This window comes from Oncorhynchus nerka, linkage group LG3 (assembly GCF_034236695.1).
Source record: "Oncorhynchus nerka isolate Pitt River linkage group LG3, Oner_Uvic_2.0, whole genome shotgun sequence".
Classification (NCBI taxonomy): Eukaryota; Metazoa; Chordata; class Actinopteri; order Salmoniformes; family Salmonidae; genus Oncorhynchus; species Oncorhynchus nerka.
The window spans coordinates 14,409,975-14,425,167 of record NC_088398.1 but is presented as its reverse complement, the minus strand read 5'-3'; the positions used below and the strand labels follow the sequence as shown (position 1 = coordinate 14,425,167).

At 42.5% G+C, this 15,193-nt stretch overlaps 1 pseudogene; it reads left to right on the top strand.

Annotated features, from left to right (window-relative positions):
- The first annotated feature begins 1,278 nt into the window (after window positions 1-1,278).
- Window positions 1,279-13,999, top strand: LOC115113968 (matrilin-2-like; annotated as a pseudogene).
- The last annotated feature ends 1,194 nt before the right edge of the window (window positions 14,000-15,193 follow it).

Genomic DNA, 15,193 nt, shown 5'->3' with positions numbered 1-15,193 from the left:
TCTCTATGAAACGTGGAAACGATTTGGCCATCAACTTTAAAAGCTGTTAGGGCCATAATGTTGTCATTGTAAGACAGGTAGTCTATTTTCAGGATGATTGACATCAAAGCAGTGCTTTCAGTGCACTTAGACCCTTTTCCATAAACTGCTGCCTTACTGTTTCCTTCTGTTCAATGTGGAGAGTTCATCCAGATGTCTTCCAGGTACAGTAACCTTACACTGTAGCTTGGACCACCATTGGACCAGGACCACAGTACTATAGTTGAACTATCTGACCATTGGCAAAACCAATACGCGTGTCATTTACTTTGAGAAATGTACAATACAGTTGAGTTGTAGACACACTTATCAGCTTTTCACAATGCTATTTGTCAGGTGTAAGAACGGGTGGATGGGATATCTGTTTGATTATTGGTCACTATTTCTGATCAAAGAAGATCATATTAATGGTTACCAAAATGCTTGGTGGGCTCAGTTGAAGATGTCTTGATTGTCTTGACATACTGAAATGATAGTTTAAACGGATAACCTGTTGTATGAAAACATGAAGATTTGATCAATACACCAATTTATTTTCTCCACATAATGTCTCCAATAGGAGGCTTCGCTCCCCAGGTCAGAGCCAGACTGAGGTAAGGCAGCTAAGAGTAAATACAGAAACAGTCAGTCCCAGAGGAGAGGGAGCTAGTCTGCTGCACGTGCATAGAGAGAGAGAGAGAACTAAAGGACATCTGCATCTCTGACTGACTGCACAACTACAACAGTCACCAGCTTGACTCACTCAACCAAGTGGATTTCCTTTTCCTGCTTTACTTATTTTTTTTAAACACTTTTAATTTAGATATACTGACAGATATTTTCACCAAACTTTATTTTGATATTAAGGTAAGGAAACTGATATTTTGATGTTAAGTTCAATAGGTAGTGTCACCCTGCAGCATGAACACTCATGACAGATGTGGTGTTTACCACACAGAATCTGAGCTCCAAGATAAAAAATAAATAGAAGTTAATATATAGTCAACATGATTCAGATTCCACATTAGACTGTGTTTGGTTGAGATTCAACATTAGATGACAAGATACAATATGGCCATGACAAAAGGTTAAAAAATACTGTAGTTTGTAATTATTTTGTTTAGGACTCCAATTGTATAAGGTCCATCTCCTTCATTTTCAATTACAGACTGAACGAGTAATAGTAACTGTTGTATCGATCTCTGGCATGTGCTTGCATTGTGTGTCTTGTTTTCACTTACCAAATGCTTGTGCAGCTGTGGTAGTTGAACAGGAATTGATGTTCCATAAGTGTGTGACCCTGCTTGCTTCAGGTCACTGACAGTCATAAACATGTCTGGGACTCCTTTGCATCTCAGACCTGTGAACAGACTAAGGAACAACTCAGTGTAATCAGCTCATCTCTCGGGCTCCAGAGTGGTGAAGTGGTCTAAGGCACTGCCGCTCAGTGCTTGAGGTGTCACTACAGACAACCTGGTTCAAATCCAGGCTGTATCACAACCAGCCGTGATTGGGACTCAAATAGGGCGGTGCACAATTGGCCCAGGTTTGGGCTGTCATTGTAACTAAGAATTTGTTCTTAACTGACTTGCCTAGTTAAATAGAACATACTGTATGTGTTCTAGAATGGGCATGGCTATGTCTTTTAAAGCCATGGAACACAACTACTGGATGTCTTAAAGAATGGCCTGTACAGTCAACAGCTGCCTGTGTGTTGAGTGTAGCAGCAAGGTGTATGTAGGGGTCTATGGGAGTGATAACAGATGGCTCTGCAGAGAACTGACAGAGGAACAGTCTGCTGTGTATTATAGACCGCTTTAAATCACTGCAAACCACCTGTAGCACCTAAACATCTCAACTCAGAGTGGAGTTTTGTTCCATGTATTAATAACTCTGTGGGAAGACACCCAGGAGCAGCCAATGTTACATTTCAGTTCATAAACTGAAGGGAACTGGTGCATGTTCTTATATTAGATTGTGGACCTCCCTCACTGGTAGCTTAGGTCTGGAATGTGTTGTATACATTGTAGCTGTTGTTGCGTCTTAAATGGCACCATTTTCCCTATAAAGTGCACTACTTTTGACCATTATAGGCAATAGTGTGCCATTTGGGACACAGGCCTAATCGTACTGTGCTATGACATGGCAACCATTCTGGGTTAATGAGGTGAAATTTGAAGCTGTGGTTTCAGGCAGGCAGGAGGTGAAATTGATTCCTGTCAGTGACAGGCAGTGTTTGTGTTTGTTGTTGTACACTCATCCTCAGGACTGGAGGTTGAGTTGGTTGTCTTCGCAATTGTTTTACCAGCTGCTGTCTGTCTGTCCATCCGTCTGTGTGTCCCCCTGGTCAAGGCTCTTTTGCCTGCTCTGCTGCGATGCAGTCCGAGTGGACCACAGAGACAGACGCCGTCCCAGACCATCCGTTCTGTCCGGAGGACGCAATGACTCGGCCATCCAGTCCAACTCAGTGGGTAAGACCAGCAGAGATTACTGGTACTAAAGGAAATGTGGTGCTAGCTAAATATTGTGGTTTGTGTCACAATCAATACTATCAACAATGCAGGTCCTACAGGTTCTAGTATTGTCACACCTGACTACTATTCAGTTGTGTGGTCAGGCGCCACAAAGAGGGACCTCCGAAAATTACAATTGTCTCAGAACAGGGCAGCACGGCTGGCTTTTAAATGCTAACATTAATAATATGCATGTAAATCTCTCATGGCTCAAAGCAGAAGAGAGATTGACTTCATCACTACTTGTTTTTGAAAGAAGTGTTGACATGCTGAATGCACCGAGCTGTCTAGCACACAGCTCGGACACCCATGCAAACCCCACAAGACATGCCACCAGAGGTCCCTTCACAATTTGGACCTGAGGAAGAGTAATAAATACAAATACAATGGAAGATAGTGGAATGTGTGGAATATAATGGGACCTAGAGTACAATATAATGGACATACAGTACAATGTAATGAGACATACAGTATAATACAATGGAATATACAGTATAATATAATGGACATACAGTACAATATAATGAGACATACAGTATAATATAATGAGACATACAGTGCAATATAATGGACATACAGTATAATATAATGGACATACAGTGCAATATAATGGACATACAGTATAATATAATGGACATACAGTATAATATAATGGGACATACAGTGCAATATAATGGACATACAGTATAATATAATGGACATACAGTACAATATAATCAGACATACAGTATAATATAATGGGACATACAGTGCAATATAATGGGACATGCAGTGCAATATAATGGAATATACAGTACAATATAAAATAATATACAGTACAATTTAATGAGATATACAGTATAATATAATGGACATACAGTACAATATAATGGAATATACAGACCATATGTGTGTGCACATGTACAGAATGTATATTCATAATATATGTATTTCCCCTCAGTAAAGATCAAGTAAAATCAATGTCTGACCAGGGGAACTGGTCCTCTCTAGGGGAATATATGGAGCATGTAGAAGTTGTTCTTCTTGTCTTTTCCCAGGATTACTGGAGACTAGATAACTATTTCCTCTGCTCTCAGACTGACTGACTGAGCACACAAAGTAATAACCACTGTCCAAACTCAAAAAGAAAGAATCAACCAGACAGTGTCAGAATGATGTACTACAGTACTTGAAGTAAGACCCAACTTTTGGTTTCTTCATACAGAGAGCCCATGTAAATATCAGAGTTATATACAGTATAGTAAGACTACTTCCAGTCAGATTATCTGTATGTTCCTCAGAGAGCCCCTGTAAATACTATATTAGAGTTACAGTAAGCATATATACGGTACAATACTTCCATTAAGGCTTTCTTTGTGTTCTCCCCCTATAAATACTATATTAGAGTTACAGTAATCATATATACAGTACAATACTTCCATTAAGGCTTTCTTTGTGTTCTCCCCCAGAGAGCCTGTGTAATTATCACATATAGTATGCCTGGCCTAAGGTACCTCCAGTAATTTATTTTATTTTTTACCTTATTCAACTAGGCAAGTCAGTTAAGAACAAATTCTTATTTTCAATGACGGCCTAGGAAGGTGGGTTAACTGCCTGTTCAGGGGCAGAACGACAGATTTGTACCTTGTCAGCTCGGGGATTTGAACATGCAAACTTCCGGTTACTAGTCCAACGCTCTAACCACGAGGCTATCCTGCCGCCATGCCTGTGTCTTCCCCCAGAAAGCCTGTGTAATTATCACATATAGCATGCCTGGCCTACTGTACCTCCAGTAATGCCTGTGTAATTATCACATATAGTATGCCTGGCCTACTGTACCTCCAGTAATGCCTGTGTAATTATCACATAGTATGCCTGGCCTACTGTACCTCCAGTAATGCCTGTGTAATTATCACATATAGTATGCCTGGCCTACTGTACCTCCAGTAATGCCTGTGTAATTATCACATATAGTATGCCTGTCCTACTGTACCTCCAGTAATGCCTGTGTAATTATCACATATAGTATGCCTGGCCTACTGTACCTCCAGTAATGCCTGTGTAATTATCACATATAGTATTCCTGGCCTACTGTACCTCCAGTAATGCCAGTGTAATTATCACATAGTATGCCTGGCCTACTGTACCTCCAGTAATGCCTGTGTAATTATCACATATAGTATGCCTGGCCTACTGTACCTCCAGTAATGGCTGTGTAATTATCACATATAGTATGCCTGTCCTACTGTACCTCCAGTAATGCCTGTGTAATTATCACATATAGTATGCCTGGCCTACTGTACCTCCAGTAATGCCTGTGTAATTATCACATATAGTATTCCTGGCCTACTGTACCTCCAGTAATGCCAGTGTAATTATCACATATAGTATGCCTGGCCTACTGTACCTCCAGTAATGCCTGTGTAATTATCACATAGTATGCCTGGCCTACTGTACCTCCAGTAATGCCTGTGTAATTATCACATATAGTATGCCTGGCCTACTGTACCTCCAGTAATGCCTGTGTAATTATCACATATAGTATGCCTGGCCTACTGTACCTCCAGTAATGCCAGTGTAATTATCACATATAGTATGCCTGGCCTACTGTACCTCCAGTAATGCCTGTGTAATTATCACATAGTATGCCTGGCCTACTGTACCTCCAGTAATGCCTGTGTAATTATCACATATAGTATGCCTGGCCTACTGTACCTCCAGTAATGCCTGTGTAATTATCACATATAGTATGCCTGGCCTACTGTACCTCCAGTAATGCCTGTGTAATTATCACATATAGCATGCCTGGCCTACTGTACCTCCAGTAATGCCTGTGTAATTATCACATATAGTATGCCTGGTCTACTGTACCTCCAGTAATGCCTGTGTAATTATCACATATAGTATGCCTGGCCTACTGTACCTCCAGTAATGCCTGTGTAATTATCACATATAGTATGCCTGGCCTACTGTACCTCCAGTAATGCCTGTGTAATTATCACATATAGTATTCCTGGCCTACTGTACCTCCAGTAATGCCAGTGTAATTATCACATATAGTATGCCTGGCCTACTGTACCTTCAGTAATGCCTGTGTAATTATCACATATAGTATGCCTGGCCTACTGTACCTCCAGTAATGCCAGTGTAATTATCACATATAGTATGCCTGGCCTACTGTACCTCCAGTAATGCCTGTGTAATTATCACATATAGTATGCCTGGCCTACTGTACCTCCAGTAATGCCTGTGTAATTATCACATATAGTATGCCTGTCCTACTGTACCTCCAGTAATGCCTGTGTAATTATCACATATTATGCCTGGCCTACTGTACCTCCAGTAATGCCTGTGTAATTATCACATATAGCATGCCTGGCCTACTGTACCTCCAGTAATGTCTGTGTAATTATCACATATGGTATGCCTGTCCTACTGTACCTCCAGTAATGCCTGTGTAATTATCACATATAGTATGCCTGTCCTACTGTACCTCCAGTAATGCCTGTGTAATTATCACACATAGTATGCCTGGCCTACTGTACCTCCAGTAATGCCTGTGTAATTATCACATATAGTATGCCTGTCCTACTGTACCTCCAGTAATGCCTGTGTAATTATCACATAGTATGCCTGGCCTACTGTACCTCCAGTAATGCCTGTGTAATTATCACATATAGCATGCCTGGCCTACTGTACCTCCAGTAATGCCTGTGTAATTATCACATATAGTATGCCTGGCCTACTGTACCTCCAGTAATGCCTGTGTAATTATCACATATGGTATGCCTGTCCTACTGTACCTCCAGTAATGCCTGTGTAATTATCACATATAGTATGCCTGTCCTACTGTACCTCCAGTAATGCCTGTGTAATTATCACATATAGCATGCCTGGCCTACTGTACCTCCAGTAATGCCAGTGTAATTATCACATATAGTATGCCTGGCCTACTGTACCTCCAGTAATGCCTGTGTAATTATCACATATAGTATGCCTGTCCTACTGTACCTCCAGTAATGCCTGTGTAATTATCACATATAGTATGCCTGGCCTACTGTACCTCCAGTAATGCCTGTGTAATTATCACATATAATATGCCTGGCCTACTGTACCTCCAGTAATGCCTGTGTAATTATCACATATAGTATTCCTGGCCTACTGTACCTCCAGTAATGCCAGTGTAATTATCACATATAGTATGCCTGGCCTACTGTACCTCCAGTAATGCCTGTGTAATTATCACATAGTATGCCTGGCCTACTGTACCTCCAGTAATGCCAGTGTAATTATCACATATAGTATGCCTGGCCTACTGTACCTCCAGTAATGCCTGTGTAATTATCACATAGTATGCCTGGCCTACTGTACCTCCAGTAATGCCTGTGTAATTATCACATATAGTATGCCTGGCCTACTGTACCTCCAGTAATGCCTGTGTAATTATCACATATAGTATGCCTGTCCTACTGTACCTCCAGTAATGCCTGTGTAATTATCAGATAGTATGCCTGGCCTACTGTACCTCCAGTAATGTCTGTGTAATTATCACATATGGTATGCCTGTCCTACTGTACCTCCAGTAATGCCTGTGTAATTATCACATATAGTATGCCTGTCCTACTGTACCTCCAGTAATGCCTGTGTAATTATCACACATAGTATGCCTGGCCTACTGTACCTCCAGTAATGCCTGTGTAATTATCACATATAGTATGCCTGTCCTACTGTACCTCCAGTAATGCCTGTGTAATTATCACATAGTATGCCTGGCCTACTGTACCTCCAGTAATGCCTGTGTAATTATCACATATAGCATGCCTGGCCTACTGTACCTCCAGTAATGCCTGTGTAATTATCACATATAGTATGCCTGGCCTACTGTACCTCCAGTAATGCCTGTGTAATTATCACATATGGTATGCCTGTCCTACTGTACCTCCAGTAATGCCTGTGTAATTATCACATATAGTATGCCTGTCCTACTGTACCTCCAGTAATGCCTGTGTAATTATCACATATAGCATGCCTGGCCTACTGTACCTCCAGTAATGCCAGTGTAATTATCACATATAGTATGCCTGGCCTACTGTACCTCCAGTAATGCCTGTGTAATTATCACATATAGTATGCCTGTCCTACTGTACCTCCAGTAATGCCTGTGTAATTATCACATATAGTATGCCTGGCCTACTGTACCTCCAGTAATGCCTGTGTAATTATCACATATAGTATGCCTGGCCTACTGTACCTCCAGTAATGCCTGTGTAATTATCACATATAGTATTCCTGGCCTACTGTACCTCCAGTAATGCCAGTGTAATTATCACATATAGTATGCCTGGCCTACTGTACCTCCAGTAATGCCTGTGTAATTATCACATAGTATGCCTGGCCTACTGTACCTCCAGTAATGCCAGTGTAATTATCACATATAGTATGCCTGGCCTACTGTACCTCCAGTAATGCCTGTGTAATTATCACATAGTATGCCTGGCCTACTGTACCTCCAGTAATGCCTGTGTAATTATCACATATAGTATGCCTGGCCTACTGTACCTCCAGTAATGCCTGTGTAATTATCACATATAGTATGCCTGTCCTACTGTACCTCCAGTAATGCCTGTGTAATTATCAGATAGTATGCCTGGCCTACTGTACCTCCAGTAATGCCTGTGTAATTATCACATATAGTATGCCTGTCCTACTGTACCTCCAGTAATGCCTGTGTAATTATCACATATAGTATGCCTGGCCTACTGTACCTCCAGTAATGCCTGTGTAATTATCACATAGTATGCCTGGCCTACTGTACCTCCAGTAATGCCTGTGTAATTATCACATATAGTATGCCTGGCCTACTGTACCTCCAGTAATGCCTGTGTAATTATCACATATAGTATGCCTGGCCTACTGTACCTCCAGTAATTCCTGTGTAATTATCACATATAGTATGCCTGGCCTACTGTACCTCCAGTAATGCCTGTGTAATTATCACATATAGTATGCCTGGCCTACTGTACCTCCAGTAATTCCTGTGTAATTATCACATATAGTATGCCTGGCCTACTGTACCTCCGGTAATGCCTGTATAATTATCACATATAATATCACTGGCCTACTGTACCTCCGGTAATGCCTGTGTAATTATCACATATGGTATGCCTGTCCTACTGTACCTCCAGTAATGCCTGTGTAATTATCACATATAGTATGCATGTCCTACTGTACCTCCAGTAATGCCTGTGTCTTTCCCCAGAGAGCCTGTGTAAAGGGAAGCCCCTGGATTTTGTGTTCATCATCGACAGCTCCCACAGCGTGCGTCCCAGCGACTACGAAAAGGTCAAGATCTTCATCACCAACATCCTGGCCTTCCTGGACGTGGGGCCCGAGGCGACACGCGTCGGACCGCTGCAGTACGAGTTCTCCCTCAACACCTACAGCAGCAAGGTAGTCTAGGCCCATGGGAACAAGTTAACCCATAACAACTATCGCAGCAAGGTAGCTTGGAGAACAAGTTATTTTTGTGTCTCTCTCTCTCTCTCTCTCTCTCTCTCTCTCTCTCTCTCTCTCTCTCTCAATTCAATTCAATTCAATTCAAGGGGCTTTATTGGCATGGGAAACATGTGTTAACATTGCCAAAGCAAGTGAGGTAGATAATATGCAAAAGTGAAATAAACAATACAAATTAACAGTAAACATTACACATACAGAAGTATCAAAACAATAAAGACATTACAAATGTCATATTATATATATACACTGTGTTTTAACAGTGTACAAATGGTTAAAGTACACAAGGGAAAATAAATAAGCATAAATATGGGTTGGGTCTCTCTCTCTCTCTGATATACTGTTCTATTCTTTTTACAATACGTTATTTGGTTTTCCTAGTACAGTTGCACAGAAACAGTCTACAACATAACTGTTGTATTCAAGGCAGATGTGGAGCGGGTGGTGAAGGCCATGGACCACCTGGCCACCGGCACCATGACCGGCCTGGTTATCCAGTACACCATGGAGACAGCCTTCACCGAGCCAGAGGGCGCCCGACCCGCCGACATGCACATCCCCCGCATCGCCATGATCATAACGGACGGGCGCCCCCAGGACACGGTGGAGGAGGTGGCAGCACAGGCCCGGCAGGGGGCATCCAGATATTCGCCATCGGAGTGGGCAGGGTGGATATGAACACGCTGCGGGCCATCAGGAGTGAGCCCCACTTGGAGCATGTGTACCTGGTGGCCAACTTCAGCCAGATAGAGACCCTCACCTCCGTCTTCCAGTCCAATCTGTGTGGAGGTGTTTTCTCTCTGTTCATCTCTCAATACTTTCATGTGCTTTAATCATTATATCGATGGAGATTCTAAGGATGTATTATTTGTATGTATATGTGTGTGTATGTATTAGGTACAGACCTGTGCTCTGTGATGGACCATCAGTGTGATCACCTCTGTGTGAGCACCCCAGCCTCCTACATGTGCCGGTGCAGAAGGGGTTACACCCTTAACTCCGATGGCAAGACCTGCCGCGGTGAGTGAACAGCAGCAGAAGCACAGGGGAAGGTTTAGGGTTCTGGTTAGGGTTAGGGTCAGCTACAGCAGTAGTATTCAATCCTGTCTTTTGTGGTCCTCCTGGTTCTGTAGCGGAAGACCCGTGTGATGTGGTGGACCATGGCTGTGCCCACATCTGTGCCAACATGCCAGGGGTACTCGGCTACGAGTGTCGCTGCCGGCTTGGGTAGGAACTCAACGAGGACGAGAGCACGTGCCGAAGTGAGATTCTTAGATTTTCTTCTTTCTTTCTTTTTTTGTGGTTATGACTAAAGTTAACATAGAACAAAAATAATGAATTTACCCTGAAAACAAGTAATTTATCTGCTTGTGAAGGTTAACCTGAATTCCAGATTTTCATATGTCCTTTCATTGCTCAAATCTGATGGTCTATTATACTGAAAACAATAAATACTTTGTTTTTGGTTACATTTCAATCCATGGACTGGCTCAGTGATGCAACTATGCTTGACTATAGTAGTGTTCACAATCAGTTCTTTAAGCAGTTGAAGGGTGGAGGTGGAGGTCCAAGTTCACCCACATTTGGACGTGCCCCTAGATCTCTAGTGGAACTTCAGACTTCAGAGTAGCATAGGGGAGATCTCCAAGAGGAAGTGTGCTTTTTGAATCATCTCACTGGCTGCTGACATATGGGGGAGTGTGTCCATGGTACCAGAATACTAAGAAATCATAACAGACAGCCAGGGTTCCATCTGGTTTGATCTGTAGAAAGGGTTCTACATGGAACCAAAAGGGTTCTCCTATGGGGACAGCCGAACAAACCTTTTTGGCTCTAGATAGCACCTTTTTTCTAAGAGTGTATGTTCCGATGCAAATTGCACAATAAACATTTCAATTCACTTCAGAAAGCACACCTCTCGAGTGTATTACAATCCTAACACATTTGGAATATTGATTTCAGAGCCCTGTGTGTTAATCATAATCTGTAAGTGCTGCTTAAATAAAATAGGCAGAAACAACTGGTAGTACAGGAAATAAAGAACATTTCAAATTAAAGGCACCTATTCTCTTTTTGACATCCTGAGAATAATGTATGAATTCAAGCCCATCTATGTGTGTCTCTACCTTTCCCCCCCCAGGAATAGATTACTGTGACCTGGGGAACCATGGCTGTCAGCATGACTGTGTCAGCTCTCCTGAGTCCTACGTCTGTAGATGCACGAGGGGCTATGTTCTCAACCGCGATGGCAAGACCTGCAGCAGTAAGTTCATCACTCCTCTGGTTGTATGAACTGTGTAACTGTGCTATTAACAACACTGTACTCAACTTCCCCCCTCCTGAGATGGAAGTGCCAGTACACCTCTAAAAATGGTTTAAAATATATTTAATCTAACAAATAAAGCAATCAGAAACTGTTCATTCAAAAGATCAGTCCCTGGAGGACTCAGCAACAGAGTGCTGTGCTCACTGCGTGGGCAGTGTTGAGGAAAACATTTGTAATGTATTTATTTGTTGAATGTAGTGAATATGTGAGTCACTGTTATATTTCTATATAACAGTGTAGAAGTGTTACTTCCCTGAAAGAATATTAACATGCGTTGTCCCTTTCTCTCTCCTGCCTTGTTTCTATCTCTGTACCCGATGTGACTAACACCTCTCAGAGATTGACCACTGTGCTCTTGGCGACCACGGGTGTGAACACGAGTGTGTGAACACTGAAGATACATTTTTCTGTTTTTCTGTATCTCAGTCTCACCTAATACGCAGAAATATCATTTGTATTCAACATTTTACTTAGATTTCAACATACTAGCAAGTCTTGCTTATTGACCTCAACAACTGGGTCTGATCACTTTTACTCACGGCAGAGCTTGATCCATGTTCACTTGGTAACCATGGGTTCACACATGACTGTGTGAACACTGAAGATTCATTTGTGTGTCGATGTCGAGAAGGCTACAAACTCAGACCTGATAACAGAACCTGCCAGAGTAGGTCCATGGCCTGCTTCCATGTCTTCCTATCAGCTGTGTGGTAACAGATCTTTTGGACATTGCACAGTAATAAGAGGATCTTCTCTATGCATCATGCTGTTTTGGCCCAATGGATTCACATCCCTTTGAATTGGTATGTTAGAATGAATGTTACGCATTAATGCTTATGTGACTGAGGTGAAGTTGGACTGCCTTCAAATATACACCTAACTTCCTATTTTGTAATGGGTCTGACTGTGACTGAGTGTTTTTCCATCCTGGTGTTTATATGTTACATAAATTGTGAGTTGTGATTATGAGGTCATGGTTAATCCTGATGCTCCCTCTAGTCCAGGGTGTTCTTTTCCTGGATTAAGAGGAATATTCCATACCGTTTGACAGTGACACACATATGTCATGACGGAAGTAAGAGTAGTCCTCGATAGGTAGATGGATATTCATGCACATTATTACCCAATGTTGCATTAAAATGACTATGTATTTGGTACCATGAAGCCTGGAATAGAGTAGAGAACACACATTTCCATTATTAATGAGAATGATCCTTATTACTATTTGAATTTGACCTGCACCAGGGGTGCAACTTTCACTGGGGACGGGGGACTTGTCCCCCCGCACATTCTGAAATTGCATTTTTGTCCCCCCCAGTTTTATCATTGGAATGTGATAGAAAACGATGCAATGGTGTGCTTTAGGACCATGTGGACGCCTCTAAGCGGCCAGGTAGGCTGTTTGGAGTGTTTATCCGACTGGATAAAAAGAATAATATGTCCCCCCCACTCTAAAACCAAAGTTGCGCCCCTGACCTGCACACAGGTAGGTCCTCATAATGTTGGGCCATTATTGTAAAATGAGCCAGTTATTAGCCTATCAGCGACATTGTTTAAGTAATGTAGGCTAGTACATTCTGCTGCTGTCTTGCCATGGTATAGTTTATTTGGAGTGTCGTGACGACTCACCACTATTTGTCTCTAATACGGCAGAGGCAGAGTGTTCAGATGGAGTGATGGATCTGGTATTTGTAATTGACGGTTCTAAGAGCCTGGTGCCGGCCAACTTTGACCTTGCCAAGCAGTTTGTGAACAGCATCGTGTACTCTCTGGACGTGTCCGGCACGGGCACCCACGTGGGGCTGCTGCAGTACTCCAGTAAGGTCCGCACAGAGTTCATCCTGGGTCAGTATACCTCAGGCCGGGACATCAACAGGGCCGTGTCGCGGATGCAGTATATGGGCAGAGGATCCATGACGGGCGCTGCCCTGCGTCACATGTTTGAGTACAGCTTCTCTGCCAAGGAGGGGGCCAGGCCCGACATGCCACGGGTCAGTACTGTGTTCACCGACGGACGATCCCAGGATGATGTGTCGAAATGGGCCACTAAGTCAAAGGATGCCGGTACGGTTTCTTACATCGTGTTTGCTGAACTTGATCTGATTGCAGAGCCATTTAAATAGCCTTTAATAGAGTACCATCTTCTCTTAGGAGTCATTCATCCACTTCCTTCTGACCTTTGACCTGCTTCCCCGCCCCCAGGTATCACAATATATGCACTTGGTGTTGGTAAAGCCATCGAAGAGGAGCTCAGGGAAATTGCTTCCGAGCCGGATGATAAGCATTTGTACTATGCTGAAGATTTTAGCAACATGGGAGAAATTACAGACAAATTGAAGTCACGGATATGTAAAGGTACCCAATGAAGAAAACACACTCTAAAATAACTTTCTTATTAAAGGTCCATCACAGCTACACATTATTCATTATTTCTCACACTTTTCCTGCAGTGCACAAATCGTCTCATCTTGAATAAATTATCAAATCTATAAATACAAATACTAAAACAAAAATGCCCCTAACCCCATCTAATGTCTTAAAACTAATCCGATTGTTTATGAAGGTGGTGCTTATAGACTTCCATATAATTTTTTATACTTAAGCAATAAGGCCTGAAGGGGTGTGTTATATGGCCAATATACCATGGCTAAGGGCGGTTCCTATGCACTCCGCATTGCGTCGTACATAAGAATATGGCCAATATACCACGGCTAAGGGCGGTTCTTATGCACTCCGCATTGCGTCGTGCATAAGAACAGCCCTTAGCCGTGATATATCGACCATATACCACAAACCCCCGAGGTGACTTATTGCTATTATAAACTGGTTATCAATGTAAGTAGAGGATTACATACACATTTTTTGTTGTACCCATGGTATACCTCTGATATACCACAGCTGTCAGCCAATCAGAATTCAGGGCTCGAACCACCCAGTTTAAAATGTGTGTTAGATCGATTTTCTCTCATGCACTGCATTTCAGGAAATATTTATTGAGGAGCCAGTAAGTACTTTATGTTCAGGGGGAAAATGCTGTACATCTCTGCCACCTGCAGGTGATTTTATGAAGTACAACAGCAACCATACAATTGGAGGCCTATCGTTGTACAGTATATTGTGAGGCTCTGGGAATGAATAATTGTATTGCACTTGATCTGTGTCTGTCTGTGAACAGAGAAACCCTCCCCTCAAGATATGTGTAAGTGTGAGAACGTGATGCTCTTCCAGAGGCAGGTCAGCGAACAGCTTAGGAGACTGACCCAGAATAATATCCTTTACAGCTCTGTGGTGGTGTGCATACTTTAGATAAGAGCTTTAATATTGCCATGACATTGAATGCTTTACAAATGGTACCCTATTTACTGTATGGTGTGCTACTTTTGACCAGAGTCCTATCAGCCCTGGTCAAAAGTAGTGCACTATAAAGGAAATAGGCTAGAGTCCTATCAGCCCTGGTCAAAAGTAGTGCACTATAAAGGAAATAGCCTCTAGGGGCACGTCCCAAATGGCACCATATTCCCTAGATAGTGGGCCCTGGTCAAGGGTAGTGCACTAAATAGGGAATAGAGTGCCATTTTGTATGCACACTACCAGGCCTTTTGTCTTCCTCTCCCGTCCCTTTACAAAGGTCATGTGTTTCCTGGCCAAACACCAGGCTTTGGTGTTGCTTACAGATTCGTGATCAGAATATCAAACCAGGGTGTGAGATGAATTCAGAGGGTTGGAACCTGTTGAAGTAGGTACGCTACACTGCACCAAGTGGACCTGTGCAGGGCAGGAGCAGCAGGTGCATGATATTAGCAAGTGGTGAGGTACACATGTTCCAAAAGTATGTGGGCATCCT